The following is a 14179-nucleotide window of genomic DNA, read 5'->3' as shown; positions in this document are numbered from 1 at the left end:
GTGTGTCTTTTCACAATGACTAAAATAGATGGAGAATGGTCCATGGCCGTATAACAGCATAATAATCTCAATTTGAATCTGTCAAAGGGATAATTATTTACATTGATCATTAGAAAGAACAATATTATAGCTGCTGTATTTTTAAACTGCATTTTCTCCATTCAAATCCTATTTGATTTCATTCTATTTTATTTGTGTAGCTGTTTTCGTTTAAATGTTCAAACAGAAGCATGCACCATCTGCTTAAATACACACATATACAGTATACAGTATACAGTATACAGTTGAAGTCAGAACTATTAATGAATTTCCCCAAATTATGTTTAACAGAGCAGGGAAATTTTCACAGTATGTCTGATATATATATATTTTTTTTATTTATTCTGGAGAAAATCTTGTTTTTCACATTTTAGTGACAAAATTATTAGCCTCTTTTTAGCTATATTTTTTGTATAGTCTTGAACAGGGGTGTCAAACTCAATTCCTGGAGGGCCACAGCCCTGCACAGTTTAGTTTCAGCCCACCTTTCTGTAGGTATCATTCAAGCATAATGCACCCAATTAGTTTGATCAGATGATTTTAATTGGGATTGGAACTAAACTGTGCAGAGCTGCGGCCATCCCGGAATTGTGTTTGACACCTGTGGTATAACCATCATTATACAATAACTTGCCTAATTACCCAAACCTTAACCTAATTAACCTAGCTAAGCCTTTGGATGTAACTTTAAACTGTATAGAAGTGTCTTGAAAAATATCTAGTAAAACATTATTTACTGTCATCAAGGCAAATATAAAAAGAAATCAGTTATTAGAAATTAGTTATTAAAACTATTATGTTTAGAAATGTGTGGGGAAAAAAAAACTGTTCTCCATTAAACAGAAATTGTGTGAAAAATTGTAACCAGGGGAGTGACACTGACAAAAGGGTGCAGATCAAAATGCAGGTTTAATGGCAAGGTCAGGTAAGGTCGGGTAGCAGTGGTCGATACAGGGGCAAACAGATGCATAAGGGCAATCCAGAGTTGTAGTCAGATACACAGGCAGATGGTCACAAGGCAGGCAGCAAACAGGAATAACTAAATAAACGAGGTGAGGGTCAAAATCACAGCAAAGCAAGACAAAGAAAATCGCAATGTAATATCACTAAATGATAGTGGGTAGATAGAATGGTAAAAAATGGGAAAACCCGGGCAAAAACGGGAGGGTTGACATGTGTTAAGTGAACAGACATGTTTTGTGAGGCCATTCAACACACCTTTGCGAGGGAACGCAAACACTTAAAAATATATATTTTCCCATCACTCTGTTTTTTTTTTTTTTTTCCAACACCCAATTTTGTTTCTTCCACACTGAAAAAAAAATGTTTTCTAACTTAGATTTTTTGTCTTGTTTCTAGTTCAAATGTCAAAAAATTCTGAAATAAAGAAAAAACAAATTCTAGACAAGCAAAACATATTGTATTGTTTAAAGAAATATGTCAAAATTAAGTGAGTTTTTCCTTAAAACAAGCTAAATAATCTGCCAATGGTTTAGGTAAAATACTCTTATGTCAAAAGGAAAAACAATATTATTTTGCTTACCACATAAGCAGATTATTTTGCTTGTCTAGAAAATGCTTCTTGATTTAAGAATTTTTAAATATATTTTGACTAGAAACCAGTCAAACAATCTAAGTAAGAAAATCATTTTTTGCAGAGCACCAATTTTTTCCACACCATCACATCCCGTCCGGGCCTCCGTAGATATGGCCAATGTACATGCAGGCAGGAAAAAAAATCACATGGATTCCAATTTACTCAAATGAGATTCATGTCTTGTTCACATGTGGAAATTTATCTGACATGAATCGCATCTGTGTTCTTATCTCTGCAGAGTAAGCAGGCAGATCAGATATTCACCTGTCAATGCGAGTCACACATCAATAAAAAACGTAGCGAATGGCATCAACTCTGACAGTTTCATTTCAGAACTGACTTCAGCTGAGTCCCATACCTTAAATCTCATGTACTAGAACAAAAAAGCTTTTAAAAATTGACAGTTTTTTTTTTTCATTTCTTAAAAAGGCTTAACTTGAAGTGCTGTACATTTTTTAAGGTACTTTATGATATATTGCCATATGGCAACAATGTCCAGAAGTGGATCTAACTTCTAATTTCAAATGTAAAACTTTCCTTATAATTAATAATTTGATCATAAGTATCATATACAGTATATAGTACCATACGCTTTAACACAGAACTTATAAATAACACTTTATACTTACTTTCCAACAACTTGTATTCCAACAGCTTTCATTTATTCCATTATTTTTTGGGAAATATTATTAAAACAAACCTAATATCATGTACACGACATACAGTAAATATAAATATTTTCTCCAGTTAATATTATAACAAATAAATAACAAGTCTAGTATATCCAGATGCATCAGAATACTAGCTAAAAATGTTTATAAATTATACTATATACTAAACTAGGCCTGTCTTATTTGCCTCTAAGCTAACTTACCTAAACTGTCTCTATCAAATGTCCAGCCTGCATCATTCTAATGGTCACTAAAACCCATCTCACCCTCACTTTCATTTGCAGGAAAGCCAGTTCTGTCCTTACCATAGGAACATGGTGGTGCTCGCTAATACACTGTTCCCTGTATTCATATCTATTCAAAAGTAGTATTGCCATTAAAACTAGATTTTATCCATAATGCAAATGCCATTAATATATGAATAATCAACATTATATTACTAGTTTTCATGTTGTTATTGTTACAACTTAAAAGTTCCCAGCTGACCTTGCTAGCTAGCTAACCCATTGCAATATTGCACGTTCCACTATTGCACAATGTTGCCATTTGGTAACACACACATTTGATCAATTTACAAAAAATAAAAAATAATTTGATTAAAAAACATTTCAGTTGTGAATATGTCTTCATAACTACTGGAGTTTCAGATTTTTTTTGTGGATCTGACATAATTTGATCCTTTGTTTTCATTGACGTTTACATTTGCATTTAGCAACTACTCACAATAAACGCCAGTCTTTCAGAAATGTCATGTGACTTATCCAAAGCACATCATTGGCTACACTAAAAATAAATAAATAAATAAATAAATAAATAAATAAATAAATAAATAAATAAATAAATACATGAATAAATAAATAAATAATGTTGGTCTTTTAGAAACAGTGGCAAGGAAATTAACATTAATATCATGTTGCCCCATGGAAACCATGTGGTAGAGGGTTAAGCATGCTAACGAGAGAGAAAGAGGGAGAGAGATAGAGCGATACGTCTGCCACATAAACAATATAAACTGAAACTGTTGAATTCATAATGTGCATAAATTACGCAATAGACATTACATTAAGATGTCTACTGGTTTAAATAGAGCCGAATGAGACAATTTCTGTCATAAACTATAGTAAAACAACTTGAATGAAACCCTGCAAACAGTATAGGAATTGAGAAAAGGGCCCAGCACCCGCTCTTTTTTTCCTAGTCGTTGCGTGTTTGCCTTGTGCAGTGTAAATGCAGACAATCTTATACTAATCACTTTTAAAAGATGATGTAAGCGGGTCGTCAAAAAACAATTAAATAAATAAATAAAATAATAAATAAAAAAAACAGATATAGTCACAAAATTGAAATTGACCATCAAGATCTGCAGTGTAAATGCAGCCCTTATTATTATTATTATTTTTTGTAATAATCATATTGTTTTATTACTGCATCTGCGATTTATAAGTGTTTTCCTCATGGGAACCAAAACAAATGTCCCCACAAGGTCAAAACTGACTGGTTTTGCTATTTGTAAGGAATACCAGGTACTTACACAAGGACACACACACACACCAAAATAGGAAATATCTGCACTGGTGGCAAAATGTCAGAGGAATGGGATTGAGAGAGAGAAATGGCTCATGTCTCTCTGTGTCTGTGTGGTAATGGACTTAATGAAGAGAGACAGGACATTTCCTGAGCACCAGCATGGCAGGACACAGGAATATCCCTGGACACATTTGTCAGAATCAGTGTCACTGGCGCAGATAATTCAAACTGCAAACACGCTGCAGGGGGAATCTCTCCGCTGCACGCATACAAAACGGGACTGGGGCTCCGTAATCAAGTGTGTATTTCTCTCTCTCTCTCTCTCTCTCTCTCTCTCTCTCTCTCTGTGTGTGTGTGTGTGTGTGTGTGTGTGCGTGCGTGCGTGCGTGCGTGCGTGCGTGTGTGTGTGTGTGTGTGTGTGTGTGTGTGTGTGTGTGTGTGCTAGTCACATCTGCTTGACGTGTGAGTCTGAGTGTGATCTGCTTAATTTGATGTTGATTTAATGCGTCTATGCCGGGCACGTCTTTCTCTTTCTCGCAATCCTCAAGCAAGTTCAATAAAAATCTGATGTCATTCACATTGTGGTAGCTCTTTAGAACCCCAAACACATTTCTTTTGCTCAGCTGGCAAAAACCAAGCCAGTGTGAGCCTTGCAGTCCTCCAGACTTCATTTAACAAATACAATCATGGCTTCCGTCCAAGAGCACATAAAGCACAAGAGACTGCCTACATAATGTGAGCTCTACACTCAAGCCCACTATGCTAATCAAACTTCTAAGAAGAGAGAAATACTTCATATGAAAAATGCCATGCTTAAATGTTTTTTAAAGGTATTGGTAGCACAAAGTTCAATCTGAGCGTTAAATTATTAAAGTCAAAGCAAATAAACTAATGAGCCATTTCCCTTGTGAAGTCAACTCTGATATCTTTCCCCCTAAAAGAAACAGTAACAAGCAATAATCTTACAGCCAACAGCAGCATTACATTTATTCATATTGCTGTGCATGCTGGGGACTCATAAGCCCTCAACATTTCAGATATATGTGAAATTCTATGTTCAGACACTAATGTTGCACCAGTCATGATAACATTTAATTAAATGCTATTTGTATTAGGTCAGGGGGTGCCTAAATGTTTTTCTTATGAAGAAGCAAAAACAAAACATGATTGAAGGCTCTTTGCTGAAGGTAAATAGACCAAACTGCACTGTAAAAAAAAAGTAGGTCTCCACATTATTCGTTCATGTTGTTTCAACACAAATAGATTAAGTTAACACCATAGAGTGGATTTAGCATGAAACAATTAAGTTGTCCCAAAATCAGGCCTGTATGGTAGAGTGGCCAGACTGAAGAAACTCCCCGCCTGGAATTTTCCAAAAGGCATCTGAAGGTCTCTCAGACTATAAGACACAAAATGCTGTGGTCTGATGAGGCTAACATTGAACTTTTTGGAGTGAATGCCAGGCATTACGTTTGGAAAAACCAGCCACTACTCATCACCAGGCTATTACCATCCATACAGTGAAGCCCAGGGGTGGCAGCATCATGCTGTGGGGAGGTTTTTCAGCAGCAGGAACTGGAAGACTAGTCAGGATAGAGGGAAAGATGAATGCAATGTGCAGAGACATCCTGATTGAAAACCTGCTTTAGAGTGGTCTTGATCTCAGACTGGGGCAACGGTTCATCTTCCAGCAGTAGAATGACCCAAAGCACACCGCCAAAATATCAATGGAGTGGCTTTACAACAACTCAGTGAATGTCCTTGAGTGGCCTGTAGAGATCTGAAAGTGGCTGTAGATCATCGCTTTCCATCCAACCTGATAGAGCTTAAAAGGTACTGCAAAGAGGAATAGGCAAAAATTCAAAAGACAGGTGTGCCAAGCATCATATTCAAAATAACTTGAGGCTGTAATTGCTGCCAAAGGTGCATCAACAGAGTATTGAGTAAAGGCTGTAAATACATTTGTACATTTACGTTTTTCGGATTTTTTATTATTAATAAATTTGCAACAACTTTAAAAACCTTTTTCACATTGCCATTATGGGGTATTGGGTGTAGAATGTTAAGGAAATAAATACATTTTAACCGTTTTGGAATAAGGCTGCAACAAAACAAAATGTGGAAAAAGTGAAGCGCTATGAATACTTTTCAGATGCACTGTACAAAAGTAGGTTCAACAAACAGCAATTTTTTTTTTTTTGCATGTTTATGACATTAAAGTTGCCATGGGTAATTGCTTAATTTATTTCTTATTATGAACAAATAAATTAATTTAATCATATTAAATAATGCAATTAACTATTTGCAATAAAAAAACATGATTCCTTTTTAGCCCAATGGTGACCAATGCTGAATACACTAGTAAAGCTGCATTTACCTCTGATGATGCATTGTCTTCTATCAATCAGTGCTACCACAACTACCACAAACTACCACAAAAAAAAAAAAAAAAAAAAAAAAAAAACTACACCTGTTCTAAGATGGGATGATGGGCTAAGATGGGTTACCAATGGCCAACTTTGGCCTGCAGGCCCTGATTTGGATATCTCTGATGTAGATAAAAATTTTATATGTAGTAGCACATTAATAACTTAAATTTTAAGCTTAAATCTAAAGTAGGCATGGGACGATAATTGCTTTCAAGGTATACCGGGGTTTAGAAAAGGTAAGGTTTTAAAACCGCCTAAATCTTCTGTAATACCGTTGCTAAGGTATGTGTAATATTTTAATATTATGTAATATAGGACAACAGTATCTCTCTCTCTCTATCTATCTATCTATCTATCTATCTATCTATCTATCTATCTATCTATCTATCTATCTATCTATCTATCTATCTATCTATCTATCTATCTATCTATCTATATATCTATATATCTATCTATCTAAAGATATCCAAATGTGTCATTTTAAATTGTAAAGAAATCTGTGTTTCTGAAACTAATGAAAACAGCAGAACTCAAGGATTTATTTTCATTATTTAGCCTGACATGTTTATTTCACAAAATAAAATATATTGTGTTTAAAAAGGGAATTTGTTTTTATTTTTATTATTATAATTTTTTTTTTACCCAGACATTTAAAAATAATATATATATTTAGAGCAGTAATCACAATACAGTGATACCGTAAAACCGTGATATGTTTATCCAAGGTTATCATACCATCAGAATCTTAAACCGGCCCATGCCTAATCTAAAGGTATAAATAGTTCCATTGTTTAATAAATTGTTTATAGCTTCATGGTTTAATTAATGCCTAAACCATTGTTTATTAATCATTTCTAATAGATAATGCATTAACGAAAGGAATAGTTCACCCAAACATAAAATGTACTTACTGTGTGCTCTTAAGTGGTTCAAAACCTTAATGAGTTTCTTTATTCTGTTGAACACAAAATAAGATAATTTGAAGAAAACAGAAAACTTGTAACCACTGACCTACATAATTGGAAAAACCAATATGGAAGTCAATTGTTACAGGTTTGAAGCTTTCATCTAATTATCTTACTTTGTGTTCAACAGAAGAAATAAAGTCAATCAGGTTAGAAACAAGTAAATTATGAGTAAATGTTGACATAATTTGCAGCATTAGGTAAACTCTTTACACTTAATGTTAATAAATTAATCCATATAATAAAATATTATAAATGTAAATATGTTCATATATATAGTTTCCTCTGTTGTCAGTTACACTCATGTTCAGAATCAGTTCATTACAAAAGCTCAGTGACACGTGAAAAAGCTGTTAAAAATCTGTATTAATACACATATTGATAATGCACCACTAACAAGCCACCGTGTCATTAAAGATGTTTACATACAGAACAAAATCAGGCTAATGAGCAAACATCTTTGCCAATCAGGTTTGGCTTAAACCGTGTCCACACATCCTTGACATGCATTGCTTTATTAAGCACAACCACTGTATGATTATGCGCTCACTGACCTTATACACTGTCATCTGGAGTCAGAACCTGAATAGCTTGTTTAATCCCAGATGTCCTATTACATTGGATACATTCTTGATTAGTGTTGTTACAATGACCAATTTTAAGAAAAACAGCAGTATTGTTTTTTTAATATTACTGTTTATTTTAATGTAATTTTCATTATTATTACAGCTGTAATTGATTATTGTAATTTTGAAAACTTACTGTAGATCCAGTAACAATAACTAATTCACCAAAGGGTGCAATGTATAAGCATGTTTATATAGACAGTTAATAAAGATGAATTTATGAAAATAATTAAAGTATGGTGCAGTCTTTCATTTAAAATCCGTGCTGCACACTGCTGAGCATACTGAGCTGAAGATTGACTTTACAAGTTTAAATCTGAAATCAAATTGGAATATGCATCAGAAAAATCACAATTACATATTTTCATCCAATTCCACTGTCCTTTTTTACTTTTATAAAGCTTCTTGTGTTTTGCATTTTGTGAAATACAAGGTAAACGTGGATTATTGTTAGGTAGTTTTAAATGCAGGTTTAACAAACAATATATTAAATAAGAAAATCTAATATACCAATCAAATAGCCCACAAACATAAAAAAAAAACTATGTACTTAAAATAATACAAACATACGTAAAGAAACCCCAAAAGCAGGTCACACACTGTTGACCATCCATTACACTTTAAAATTACTCTTAAACCTGCCCATACCACCAAACCTTTCTCTAACTCCACCTGTATCCTCCCTCAAGAGCACCAGAAGTGTTCTGCAATACATTATGAACACAGTAAGTACATTGTAGCTTGTTTTTAGGAGTTAATGCCTCCTAAAATGAAGTGGAAGCGAAATGCAGCAAATTATGTTTTTGTTTGTGACAAAATTGCTTAAAACTGTACATTTTATTTGTTGTTTGATTATTTTCAGATATAACTGTGATAAATTAAATGCAAATTTTATCTAATATTTTTACAATTTTATGTAATATTTTATTCATAATATAGTTTTTTTTTGCGATGAGAGGAAGCTCTTTTGGATGGTTTCCTAATGGTTTTGCACAGTGCTTATGCACCCTCCATATCTTGCATTTTAATAGCCTGCTCCACCTTGCATTTCTGCCAATGTGTTATGTGGAACCCAGCCTCATTCTGAAAATATAGCCCTATATATTTCTGGAGAGTGCCAAAAATGTCGCAAGAGCTACGTTTTTTGCACTTTTTGTTTTCACAAATCCACCAGAGGCTGCTGTGTATACGCTTTTTTAAATCTTAAATTTCGCTAGTACCATTACCGCCTGCTCTTCTTGTGTAAATCCACCAGAGGCCACAGTCGATTGACTGATTAACTAACTGACCAATATCCCCACCCCCTATTAATGGTGTTTTAATGATGTAACCCAATTAATGGTGTTTTAAAAAGCACCGATTGACCAGTGCCCACCCACTTCCCTAAACCCAACCGACAGTGTTTTAAAAAACAATCCAGAAAAAGAAAAGTCCCCTGATTTTTTACCATGCTTTCAGATGTTACCAGTTTCTCAGCTTGTTGTTTACTTTTTTATTAAATTTTTTGACTTTTGTTTTTGTCTTCACTGCTTTCTGGAACCGTTCTTTGCCCTGTTTTCAAACCCTGTCGCCATGGTCAACTCCTCTCTGCATCTGAAGTCTGATATAAGCAGCGAGCCCCTGGACAAACTGGTAAATGCAGAAAAGCCATCTATGCGGAGGGCATACAGAGTGTCATCCAGCCCTATAGCATTCGTTTTCAAGTTTGTGATCTCCAGAAATGTATATAGGGCTACATTTTCAGAACTAGCCTAGTTATGTGTGCCTGCAGTTGAAAAAGTCAACTCTAAACAAAGAAAGTGTGCTACTTCAGTTGCGTCTTTTTCGTTCTCCATTCAAATGAAACCACAAGTGAGGTTTCCAATAAGGTGACAGCAGTGTTTGTGCTGTCAAGACAACTACGAAAACTTAAAAATAGAGAAAAGACGAGCGGCAAAGTCCCTTTCACTCAGCAGCCATCTTTGAAATGCCTCTCTGGCAGTGTGCTTGGGCATTCTGTCTAAATGGGGACACATCAAATTCTCCAAAACTGTATGCCAAGCTTATGATTACATTACATATTTGGATAACCCTATAAAGTTGAACAACAGCCGTCTCATAAGTTTTGGTTCTAAATGTCCAAATCAAATGTAGGGGATCTACAAATCCGAATATGAGAGAACTTTTATTTTGAAATTTGACATGGGCGCCGCCATTACTTTCTCCGGTTAGTGTGTGGGTGACGATCTCATTCAGGCAGAGAGAGGGAGGAGAGAAAGGCGAGTTGTGACAGCAGTGGTGAGCTAATGAAGATTGTGCAGTTTTAAAACTTTTTGATCAACTTAAGAAGTTAACTGATGACATGAAACAAAGCTAGATCACATTGCTTCAAAGTCTCGTTGCTTTTAAGTCTCCGTGTAGTTTAATGAGCCAGTTATTAACAGTGACACAGCAAGTTTTTTGCCGCGCTCGTGAGTGACGCGGGATAATAGGCCTGCTGTTAAAGTCAGTTGGATTATTCAGTGCTGAAGTTGAAAACTCCCGTGTTTTTTGTAATATACATCCAGATTTTTGTTAGTTCAAACGAACTCAAAACGTAGTGGATGCTGTGTTATTTTTGCGAGGATTTTTGCGTTGGAAAGCATCGTGTGTTCATTGTTTGCTCTGATTGATCGCCGTTGGACGGGATTGTGGCCTTGTTGGATCGTGCTGTGCGTTCAGGATCACGAGGGCAATCGTTGGGGATCAAAGAGTTGAAGGAACATTACCCTGCCTTTCCAGACTCCTTTCAGCGCTCCGTTCTGGACCCAAGAGTGGTGATGTACAATATTGAGTTCACATTTCCCTGAATATTGGTAAGACATCTTTTCTTTTTACCATATCGAAACAGAACTGTGCTTTAAAGGAACTCTCGATCGAAAAACTGGAAATTGTGCGTTTTTCCACAAAGAGACTTATTTGTTTACCGGTCTATGGACATTTTCACTCGTGAATGGACTGAGTATATTTTTCCTGAATTTTGAAAGTGAACTCTAACTTGATTTGAACTCATTTGATTAATATTGATTGTGAATGTGAATCTTGTCATTGTTTAAGGTGTGACTGAAACACTAGCACATTGATTCTATTTCATTTATTACTGTCCATATTTCATTTTACTTTGAGCTGATTGAGTTTAAAACAATTTAACTTTTTATGTGAAGAAACATAAGAAAAGAAAACTCATTCAATTAGTCTCATAAGACTAATACTTTTTGTTTAAATAAATATTTGTTTGTTTAGTTACATTGAGTTAACTGAAGTCCTTTATACTAAGGAGTGGGGCCGTCTCATCTATCCTGTTAGATCTGAGAGGGTGGGTTTTTCTGAGTTTTTACACACTCACATACACACTTCAGGCTACCACCGTGATAAAGATAGATCCTGAAGCCCACCTCACTTTATCTGTAGCTCCATATAGCAACACGATAGACACTCACATATAACCACTAGTTATACTGAGACCTAAAGCATTGGGTGGGGGGACTAAGATCCTGTTGCTCACTCAGTCTTCCTTAGTTTAAAGTTTATTATCTGCCCCACAAGGCGGTGGCATATTCCCCTCCGCCACATATTGGCGTCACGAACAGGATCAATTCCTGACTTTTAATTCAGTATAAGTTTGAAGTTTTTGAGCCGACGCTATGGCTGAGCTAGAAGAATTAAAGAAACAGTTTGAAGAAATGCAAAGGCGGTTCGGTGAGCAGTCTGGCATGTTAGAGCAAGCCAGAGCCGAACAGAGGCACTTTCTCTTGCTAAAATTGTTATTGAACAACAAGCTGCTGCTCAAAAAGCACCATCTACTGTGTACATCCCAAGAGATCGTAAACTTTCAGAGTTCAGTGGATGTCGTTCTAAGCCTGGCGAGTTGAGCATAGAAGAATGGATAAGTTCAATGAAGTCCGCCTTCAAGGTGATGAAAATTCCTGAAGAAGACAGAATTGAGTTTGTTAAGCAGTGTTTAAAAGATGAAGCAAAGATGACAGTCAAGTTTATGCTGAACGGAAAGGAGAAGTCAGTGGATGAGATTTTTGATGCTTTGGATCAGACTTATGGGGACAAACTTCCCATTGGCAGCAGGCTAAAAGAGTTTTATGACCGCAAACAAATGCCTGGAGAAACCATTCGTTCGTATGCATACGATTTGCAAGAGAAACTAAGTATAATTCAGAGCAGAGACCCAGCTAGAATTCCTGATGCTGATGGTGTATTGAAGGAACAGCTCGTGCTAGGCCTCAAAGATGATTCACTACGACGTGAAATGAAAAGGAGAGTAAAGGCTGAGAAAGATTTGACATTCATTCAGCTTATGCAAGAAGCTATAACGTGGTCAGAAGAAGAGGAAGTTCAAATTCCAAGTAATCTGAGACCCAGTACTCGTTCACGTGGTGTTGTTCATGCTACCTCTGCGACAGAGAGCTCTTCAGTCCCTCTCACCCTAGAGTCACTCCATGAAGCTGTTCAACAAATTGCTGCCCGACAGGAAGAATTGTTTCAGATAGTCAATAGTAAAGAAAAAGTGAAACCTCTTGTAAAAGAGAACAAGATGAAAAGTGCACCTTTAAAAGATAGTGAAGGGAGATACATCTGTTATACCTGTGGTAAGCCAGGACACACAAGCCGACGTTGTCTTCAGAACAAGGAAAACTCTAAAACTCAGACAGTAGAGAGGGAAAAGACAGCAGACCGAGACACTTTAGTGCTAGAGAGCCCAGGTCCATCTGTCATTCGTAGTCATACTGCAGACTGTGATACAAAGAATGTTTCCAAGTCTCTTTGTGAGAGTGCTTTTGGAGACTGTCTGACAATTGAATTGAAAATTGCGGGTATAAGTACCATTTGTCTCTTGGATACAGGATCAGAAGTCACTACTATCACTGAGTCGCATTTTAAGGATCACTTCGGAGAAGCTGTGTTGTCTTCTGCCAACTGGGTTCGTCTCACAGCAGCAAACGGCCTGGACATTCCCATTATAGGTTGTCTAGAAGCAGACATAGAGTGTATGGGGAAGAAGTTACATGGAAAGTGTGTGTTTGTAATCAAAGAGACTGAAACCCACGGAACAGAGTTGAATAGATTACCTGGCATTGTTGGGATGAATGTGTTGAGTGAACTTAAAGATCTGTTCATGACTACTGGAGACGTGAAGAAGATGAACAGATATAGTTGTGGCTTTAAGGAGGCAAGGGTCCAACGAGTGTTAGCTAACATCAAGATGCAGACTGAGACATTAAGCTGCAGCGATAAGATTGGCTTCGTAAAAGTTGCTGGCAAGCAAGCAGTTACTATCCCTCCATTCAGTGAACGTGTTTTGGAAGGCCGCTGTAGAATACCACCAAAAGTAAGCTGTCAAGTGTTGGTGGAGGCCTCTTCAAATGTCAGCTTGCCTAAAAGTGTACTGATCGCTAATGTGCTCGCCAAATCAGCTGATGGTAAAGTTCCAGTCAGAGTCCTGAATTCTAGCGAAAAACCTGTAAAATTACCACCACGATGTAGAATCGCTGCACTGTCTAAGCCACAAGAAGTTGTGCAAAAAGAGCTTGTTGAGTTTGAGGAGAAGGAAGGTACCCTGCATGTTAAAGCTGTACAGAAACATCAGGTGAATGTGGATATTAGCACCACAGAGCAACTGCCCGTTCCAGTGCAAATGAATTTAGAGAATCTCACCGAAAGTCAACGTTGCACACTACAGGAACTACTGGTCAAGCACCGTGATGTGTTTTCAAAGAACGATTGTGACTTTGGTTATACAACTGCAGTTACACACAATGTACCGACAGGAGATGCTCCTCCTATTAAGCAAAGACATCGCAGAATACCACCTCAAGTGTTTCAGGAAGTGAAAAAACATGTTCAGGATTTGGTTTCTCAAGGTATTCTCAGAGAAAGCTGTAGTCCGTGGGCATCGCCAGCTGTGATTGTAATTAAGAAAGATGGTAGCGTACGCTTTTGTTGCGACTACAGAAGATTAAATAAAGTGACTTGCAAAGATGCTTATCCACTCCCTCGTGTGGAGGAATCACTGGATGCTTTAGGTAATGCACAGCTGTTCTCCACCCTTGATCTTACCTCTGGGTATTTCCAAGTTGCGATGAATGAGGAGGATAGAGCAAAGACGGCGGTAACAACTCCTTTCGGATTGTTTGAATGGACCAGGATGCCATTCGGACTCTGTAATGCTCCTGCGACGTTCCAACGTCTGATGGGGGTGGTGCTCGGAGATCTAACTTTTGACATACTGCTCATCTACCTGGATGACATTATTGTTTTTTCAAGAGACTTTGAAAGTCATTGTCAGAGACTGGAA

The 14179-nt window shown here is 36.6% G+C and overlaps 1 protein-coding gene across 2 annotated transcripts in view; it reads right to left on the bottom strand.

Annotated features, from left to right (window-relative positions):
• The window catches only part of nwd2 (NACHT and WD repeat domain containing 2), a 135716-nt gene that overhangs the window by 67178 nt on the left and 54359 nt on the right, over window positions 1-14179 (bottom strand). The window lies entirely within an intron of this gene.

The sequence above is a fragment of the Danio rerio genome, chromosome 7 (genome assembly GCF_052040795.2).
Source record: "Danio rerio strain M-AB ecotype USA chromosome 7, GRCz13ab, whole genome shotgun sequence".
Classification (NCBI taxonomy): domain Eukaryota; kingdom Metazoa; phylum Chordata; class Actinopteri; order Cypriniformes; family Danionidae; genus Danio; species Danio rerio.
Note: the sequence above shows the minus strand (reverse complement) of the source record. Positions and strands in the feature narration are given on the sequence as shown.